This window comes from Lottia gigantea (genome assembly GCF_000327385.1).
Source record: "Lottia gigantea unplaced genomic scaffold LOTGIsca_24, whole genome shotgun sequence".
Lineage (NCBI taxonomy): Eukaryota > Metazoa > Mollusca > Gastropoda > Lottiidae > Lottia > Lottia gigantea.
This window is the reverse complement of record NW_008708707.1, coordinates 690,287-699,832: the sequence shown is the minus strand read 5'-3', so window position 1 is coordinate 699,832 and position 9,546 is coordinate 690,287.

The window sequence follows — 9,546 nt, the reverse complement described above, 5'->3', positions numbered from 1 at the left end:
GTCGTATAAAATCACTAAGTAACGGCTGGTATACTGCCAGCTTGGGTATGTACTGCGTGCATTTTGGTCCGGTAAGCCGCTTGGATTAAAAGGCTTACAAAAACCTGAATTGTAAGCGTCTTCTCAAAATCTTTCCTCTAATTATACCTGAAAATATTTCTAAAGTATGCTATATATATCTATTTATCTATTTGATCAAACTGAATTTGTTTTTAAAAGGGTTTATTGAAAATGAAGAGGAAGTAAGCAGTTTAAACCTCAAAATATTCAACCTTAAGAATACTGAGACTTAATTCTCTACATTTATTTTGCTTAAATCCGTAAAGTAGTTTTTCTAACACCTACCAAAAAGCATAATGTAAATGTAAAACCAAAACATTTTAAATCATTTTGGTGTTGAAAAATGAACACTTGGATTTGTCTAGTTAGAACTTTCTAATAGGTTAAGGGAACATATTTCTCTAGAGTTTATTGTATAGTTTTCAAGATTTCAAGCTAAAATTTCTTTGCGACATACGAAAAAAATGAAGCCCTTTAAACCTTTACCCTAAAATGAAGGAATTCTTAGAGAAACCCAGTTTTCAATGGGGGATTCAAGCGTCTGCTTTAAAACAAATCCCCTAATCTGATGCCTGTGCCAGTGCTTCAGAGAATCGGCTCAGTGTCTGATACCTAATATGAAGGAATTCTTGGACAAAACCAGATAGAGCGCCTGCTCTACATCTTTTCCCTAATATGAAGGAATTCGTAAAGAAACACCTACTTTCATGTCAATCCCGCGAGAAGTAGCCTAGTTCTTAAAAGTTACCATGACATCTTAAGTATTATAAATTTATAAAGATAAAAACTAAAAACACAAATTCAAATCAATTCAACCACATCTACAAAACAAAATGCATAGATAGACTTATAGGCTTAAAGGGATTGTAAAAAGGTCTTTTAAACGTTGTATGCGTATCGGGGACACTAATAGCATTAATTTGCAACATTCCAAACTTCAATCAGATGTCTGTTGGTCTCGCAATTCCACTAAAATTGAGTGATTCATGCTTCAGCTATTGCAAAAATGAAATGAATGAAGTTTTACGTCTTACTTTTCTGCACCATGTGAGCTAATGAAGGCGGGCAACACCATGCAGTTTACAATGATGGTCATTTTGCCAGAAGAGTGGTATTAACCTGCTCTTTTTCGATTTCCAACTGTCAAGGGATCTTTAATGTACACATCCTGTAGCAAACAGGGCCTCGGTTTATTGTCCCATCTGAATGACTAGAAACTTTTTCCATATCGGACCGCGTTGAATAATCCGAAGGTATCATCTCAACATATGCCAGGATTAAACCCTGAACCTTCAGGTTAGTGAGCAAACGTCTAACTCACTGAGCCACAGCGGCTCCATTCAGCTATTACAATGCCTGTAGGTATTAATAGCAGCTTTTTCAATAGTAATTCATAATATATGATTGAGCATTCTCCTAAAAGATCTACTAGATATCGCAATGCCTTTATATTTCACAAACAGCTTTTGCAATAGTTATATCATATACAGTTAGGCATTTCAATAATCACACAAACCACAGAAATGATAGAAAATCTGAATGATGCAAATAAAATACCTAAATGGCTCTGACATACATAAAAAAAAAAATCTCTTTACAACCCCTTTAACATCTGATGCATTAAGCAAAACTTTCAAAAAGACAGAATCATTAAAACATGAGTCTGGGAAATTTAGGTGCAGATTTTTTCTTGATGAAAATTGGTTCATCAAAAATGTTCTTTCATAAACCGAAATTAGCAAAGAGCCTTCAGTTTAGTACCCAATGTGGTAGGGATATTAACAAAATATTTCACATTACACCAAGAAAGCTGTGTATTTTGAATGACATTTTTTTCAAATTTGACCTGTTTCTACAGAGTAGAGATATTACATATACTAGAAAATGTCATGGTGACCCTGCATATATAGGTTGAGTGAACGAACACAAGTGCAGCAAGGGAATCAATAAAAAAAATATAACATATAACGTTTAGTAATGAAGTTAAATTAACGAATCACAGGTAAATTAGATCCAGTAATTAACAAATTAACCATTAATTAACAATAAATCTAATTAATTTAAAAAATAAAAAATATGTTTAATCATTTACAAACTTGACTAGTTTTGTCTTTTCAAATTCTTATTTAAATTTGACATCTAAATAATCTTGACATAATTATATCAAAAAATAACCGTTGATAAAACGAATCTAGCTAATTGTTAAATCATTACACACATCTCACCTACGAGGAGCCACTACAGCTGTGCCTAGTATTCAAACACTTAGATAACAAAACTGAAATATTATCTCAAGTAGAAAAATTCTGACCTAAAGTAAAAAAGATAAATATAAACTTACCTTTGCTTGAGGTAAGATATGACTGAACGTTGTTTGAACTATTTCAGAATGAATGACATATTATCAAGGTATAAACTTACTACAGGTTTGTTTCCTATCTGTTTATGTCATAAAGACCTTTTCCCCGATATACATGTATATATCATATGCTTGGCTTAACCTTAACAGTTCCTTTCCAACGTTTTTTCTAAGAGAAAGAGAGTTATGTCCCTTTATCAACTACAAGTTTTTAAACTGCAGTCTGCATTCATAATGCACAAATGAGTCTTTATATATATATATATATATAGTTTGAAGTCTCGATCAACCGCATGCGAAAATTTAAATCAATAATTTTAAACTTATTGTAACATTTTAAAATTTTCACGTTATTTGATCAATAACTTTCTGAATTAATGATAAACTTTAAGTTTGAGATCCGTAAAAAGATTTTTTTTGATAATTTTAAACAGAGCAAGACCTACTCAAAATAAATGGACGGAATTTAATTTTTATTTCACATAAGCATACCAGTATTTGAATTAAGGAACTTTTAAAAATTTCTCATTCATTTGATCGATAACCTACTGAATAATTTTAGACTTAAAAGTTGAGAATTTGTGAAAAGATTTTTTTTGTGGATAATTTGAAAAAAGTGCAAACCTACAAAAAAAAATGGATTTTTCCCACATATTTGAATTATTTAAATTCACTTCTTAAATGTTACAGTTAAAGGGATTGGGAAAAACTTTTCTTCAGACATTTATAGCATATACTTGAACCGTTTTGATTTTTTGCAAGACGTCTGTAGTTTCCTCCATTCCATAAAACTTAGGGATTTTTTACTTCATAATTACATTGCAGAAAATTGGAATGGAGCAAATTGATGCTTTTAGTGTCTCTGATAGGCTACACATGAAATTTTAAGAAGACCTCTTTACCATCCCTTTAATGCAACAGAATGGTACAAAGAGAAGCTTTAAAGAGGGCTAATAGGGTCCTCTAGTAAAAGACCTTAGTAGGTACAAATCAATATATCGAATTGTAAACCCCAATATAATCAGTTTGGATCTTATTTGCTAGCCGATCAATATATTTATCTTAATTTTGATAATATTTCTTATGCTTTCATAGATAAGTTTATGGTTATTTTCCCAATATTGAGTCAAAATTATTTTAAAGTCAAAGTCAAAGTTATTTTTAAAAAATGTAAATATTGATTTCAATTCAATAGAATTGATGTTCTAAATAAAGTCTGGCAGGTGTGGAGACCTCCCACCAACATTGTCGTCTGCTAAGCGATTAGGTGCCATGGGTTCAAATCCTCCTCAAGGTAAGAAAAATTCTGATGTCTGTGCCTCTGATTCCGAGAGTAGGCCCAGTGTCGGCCTTCACCCCCTGATAGCCTAATACCAGTATTTGGTTTGAGAAAAACCAAGCTTGAATGCAAAATAAGTTCTGCTAACTGAAAAGTGAATATTTGTTCATTCAGGGTCTGTCAACTAATTTCAATTAAGCTAGACTTGATTGTTCGGAGGAATTGAGAGATCAAGAAATATATTTGGAGGGGTATTGGTGTATGGTGTTTAGTTTTTTCAAGGTGAAAAGCCATTTTTTCGGGGGGCGGCATCTTGTTTCAGACCTGAATGCTCATCAAAAAAATGTAAGCAAAAATCTCTGTAGACTAATTCGGATTACCTTAGGCAATGATAAAAAACGTCTGGATAACAAGACTATCATGTCTCAAAACATCAAAAGTTCCCAATATTTCCAAACTTTAGACCTGTCCGTGTGTATAATTGATCCTTGGCAAGCAATTTAGCGGTTATATTGTGATTCATACCGTAAAAATCCCATAATACCGATTTAAATGTAAAATCTACTCATACCTTTGCGACATAACTTTTTGTTGATGGCTGGATATTCGAAAAGTAAGTTAGCCAACTTTTTAATAGAGTTTTCGGACTATGTCAATTACGTAATTCTTTTCTAACTAGAAAAAAACGGTATAGGTTATTTGGGTTCTATAATAAAGAATAGAATGTACCCAAGCAGCTTGTAGAATATTTCAGTGTATAAAAATAATTTATGATTTTTTATTATAAAACGAAAATATATTGTTTTTTTCTAAATTCTACATTTTAACTAAAGACATCATAATTCTAAAATCTAGAAAAAAATATGTTGAGAAAGTGTCAGGTCTTGTTTTTTGTTGAATAAAATAGTATTTCGTTTACTGACACAAATTGGTAGTAAAATATTTATTCGAAAATTTAAACGACCGTAAAAGGCGGTTGTTTTGATCTTGAAAAAGGTAAATATTCAATGAATTTTAAATAAAAAACAGTTACAAAACAGCTTCAACTAAAGCCAAGTGGTAAAGCCATGCCCATGTCCCCATGTATGAGTGCCACAGGTTGTCCATGGACCCACTTCAACCCCTTGGTTGAGGTTTTAACATAGGCCCCGTGTGTCGTGCTACACTTACTACAGACTGAGATTGGAGTGGAGACTATGCACGTTAAAGATCCATCGACAGTTTCTCTCATAGCATCCTGAATGTCGCTGCCCGTCTTCATTAGCCCACATGGTGCAGAAAAGTAAAACTCCTTTCATTTCATTTGGTCTTGGGAACAACTGTCTCTATTCCAGTCTCTGATAACTATTTGGACAGATGACAGCTGGTGTAGAGACAGAAATAATAAGCCCTGTTAAATGAGGACATTCCGCATATCCACACTGTCAAAATAACCATCAGAGGCTGGAATAGAGGCAGATGTTTCTGACTAATTTGGTCTAAGCTTTATTGATTGAAGAAATGATTGGTTGTTTTAACTTTTGCTTGTTTCAGCATTTAATGATAAAAACTATAACAAGTATCATACATAAAAATGGCCAGTAGTGAAAGTGAAATGGAGGATATTGAAAGTTTAAAAGACAGACTTCAGGAACAGGAAGAGAATTGTCGAAGAGCTGCTGAGATCGGAAAGTCTTTATTAGAAGAAAATATAGAATTAAAATCGAAAATTGATGATGTTGTTAAACAGTATTCAAATAAGGTTGAGGTAAGATCAAGCCTGGGTGAAGAATATTTGAGTCCAAACTCAATCTGGAAAGATAGGACTATATCAGTGATTTGACATTTAGCGACTGGCCGAGACAGGCTGAGACAGGCATATGATAGACATAGACAAACCTCATATTCCTTTATCAAAACAGGTATTAAGGAAAACACATTTAACTAACAGGAATCTAAAAGCATGTAAGCTTAAGAATCAACAAGTAGGCTTACTGATAGAAGTTCCATTCATATCCGTTAACAGTTAATCCGATCGAATATATATTACTTATATATGATAGTTTCCTTTCACAGCTCTTATATAGTGATACATATCATAGCCTTTTTCTCCTTTTACATATTTTATTGTGGCATGATTGGCAATACCCAGCTCTACTCTGCAGTGTATCTGAGATATCTTGCAGGTGTCCCTTGACATGAATGTGAGTTGGTTTGGTTTATAACCTTTTTTGATAAGAATGGATGAGTTCTTATTCCATTCTTCCTCAATAGTATAAACAACAATCAACTTTTTTTCTTCTTCAGGTTTTAGAACAAGACAATTATTCACTGACGTTAAAAGTTGAAGGACATCGTAAAGAAAAAGACTGGTTTGATGAGGAGTTATCTCAACTTAAATCAGACTTATCCTCTCAGAAAATAAAATTACTGGAAGAATTCGAGATGACCAAACAACAAGATTTGTCTCAATTCAGGAAACAGGTATTGTCTTAATATTGGCTTTTCATTGCTTATTTTCACAATTGCACAAAAAAAAAAAAAATGGATGCTATCAATGTCCCTTAAACACATGAAAAGTTAAAAAAAACTCTTTACCATCTGTTGATTGTGATTCTTAAATTGGTCCTGATGTTGAATTTTAACTGGTTAAATGTTCTTTTTAATTTCAGATAAATGAATTGAAAGGGGATTATGAAATTTCTCAGAAAATTGAAATTCAGTTAAAAGACAAAGTTCAACAACTGGAAGATTTGCTTCAACAACAGCTAGACCAAACTCAAGTTACATCTCGTTCATTTTCAACCAGTGGAGATGAAATTAGTGATTTACAACAAGAGATACTTCGACTGCAGGCAGATAATGTAAGTATTTAAAAGAAAGAGACAAACAGCCATTTTTAACAGGTATGATATTAATAAACTAGTTATTTTACATGAGTCAGAATCATGTCCAATACACAAGAATATTGATAACTACCTAGGTTCATGAGGATCCTGTCTACCAGCGTGTCCTTGGCGAAACCTTTTAACATGGCTCTTTCCCTGATTATCTGCACCCATTTACAGCTGACTGGAATAATGAGGATCCTGTCTACCAGTTGGTCTTTGGCCAATCCCAGATTATCTGTACCCATTTATAGCTTGGTTGACGGGAATCATTAGGACAGATGGATTATTCAAGAGCACTGGATGTTCACACAATGACGGAGATTAGAACCCACATTCACCATTTGTTCATTGTAGTTAAGCAGGCAAATATATATACTTAATATTTCTAACACTCTAATTGACTGTGTTATAGCCTGCCCTTTGAACTATAAGAGCTCATTTTTTATCATGGCACATGTTTCTAATAAGCCTTCTGGACTCTCTCTCATAATTTAGACATAATGTGTATCTCATTCTGCATTTGTATATTATAGACTGGATTAACCAGTCAAATGATTGATACTCACACTGAGTTAAAATGTTGTCAAGATGAAGTCCAGGCGTTCAAGTCTAAACTAAAGATGAAAGATGAAGAGATACAAGAAATCCAGTGTTCTATGACTTCCTATTGTAACAGTATAGAGGTAAGTAATCTCTCAAAATTTACAATTTTATTTTTGAACAAATCCTAATTCTAATGACGCTATTTTTTACCATTCAAAGCATTCCATCAGACCCATTTCGTGATATCAATGATCAAACCTGGGATAGCAATATTCGCAATTCCTCGTTGTTATCAAGAAACGGGTCCTACATGATGAAATTGTTAGATTACAATGTAAACGCGTCAGAAAAAAATGGAATTGCGCTCAATGTAGTATGACTGCACTAATGGATAACATTTTTATACACCCACATCTCTCTATGTGGACGTATATTGTCGGCACCCCTGTTGGTCCGTCAGTCAACATTTGCTTGTAAACGCTCTAAAAACTAGATTTTTTGATGGAATCAAATGAAATTCGGTATGTGTATACATATCCATAAAACGAAGATCAAGTTCGAATTTGAGCTATTTTCGACCGTTAGAAGCAGAGTTATTGCCCTTGCTCCAAAATCTTGAATATTTACCAAACGCATGCCGTGGTGGGCGTATATGGCTGTGGTCCACTATCTTTAATGAACCTTGTTAAAGAAATGTGAATTTATTTTAACATTGAAATACCTTTTAGAAATTTAAAACAGAGAATGCAGACCTGACAGCACAGTTAGAAGCTTTAAGAATGGAAGCCAATTTACAGAATGCTAAAGGCAACTCCATATTTTCTGAGGTATGTTTCTAGTGGAATTGGAATTTTGATTCTGGAATGTGTGCCATCACTGTTTCTCTACAAAGAATGAAATTCATTTGATGTATAGGTCGTGTCATCCTATATATCTCAAATTCTACATTGGAAAAGTCGTTTCCAAAACCTAGCTGTCCTGATGAGGATTATGTACCTGAAACATGTATTCTATACTGTATTATTTAAAAGGTTGAAGATAGGAGAGTAGAGGCTGAAAAACGATTGATTTCACTACGAGTTAAAAACGACACGTTGAAAGATAAACTGGAATTAGAAAAACAACTTCATCAGAGACTCAAGGTAGATATCTTGTTAGTTATTTCATATACTGCATTGATCTCATTTAAACGTGGTTCCTTATCATTACACTTACAACAGGTATGGTCTAATCTCTTAATCAGTTTTCTGACAGCGGGAGTAAGCCAGACGTAGCCACATGACGTTTTGAATTTCGTTCAAGCGTCTCTCAAATTTAATTTACACATTTGAATTACGACCATCTGTCTTTAATCTAGACTTGATATTGATTGATTCTTTGATGTATGACTACATGTCGTATTTGAAATGTGAATACAGTAAGAGTTATTGCCCTTGACTTTTGTTTTGTATTATTTGTTTAGATGGAGATGGTAATGTTATTACATCTGAAATGTGAATGCAGTAAGAGTTATTGCCCTTGACTATTGTTTTGTATTATCTTTGTTTAGATGCAAATGGTAATGTTATTACAAATGAGTACTGGTCAGAATGATACATCTTCAATTTCTCGTCTTCAATCTCAACTTACAGAAGCTCGAACTACAATACAAGATCTACTAGAGAAAATAGACAAATATGAAAATACTGAGGTAAAATTAAGATTGGTGATCTTTCTATGAGTGTTATTTATAAGTCAATGAAGAAGTCTATAATCGGAAGGAAAACAATTACTTTGATAAATAATTTGCGACATTTAACGGATGAAATTTGTGTATAAAAATTACTTTTTGTGTCCTGTTATTTCAAACTCATTTTAATGGTTCCACACATGTTTTTTTCGTAGAATTTTCATGGTAAAAATCTAACAGAGATACAGCAGAATGTAACAGAAGAAGACAAACAATATGTTCAATATCTGATCACCATGTTACAATCTACAGAGTAGGTGTTTTTTTTTATATCTGCTAAAATGCCTGCTCGTTAATCTGAAGGGCCAGGGTTCACACAGGGCCTTATGTAATGAAGCATATTTTACAATTAGTGACGTCATCAAACATTTAGTGGAATTGCAGGAACCACGGACATCTGACTGAAAATTGGAATGGTGCAAATTGATGCTATCAGTGTCCTTGATACACATACAAAATTTAGAAAACCTCATTAATTAGATTAATTTATATTAAGCTACATGTATTTGTTTTTTTTTTTTCAGGGCGGAGGTGAAAGAAGTAAAGCAAAATTTACGACAGAAAAACCTACAACTTCTTGACACCAGCAACCAAGTTTTAACTCAGGAACGCTCGATAGTCGATCTGACCCAAAAACACGAGGGTCTCAACAGACAAAATATAAAACTAGCCTTAAAAATAGAAGAGCTACAATTGAAATACGAGC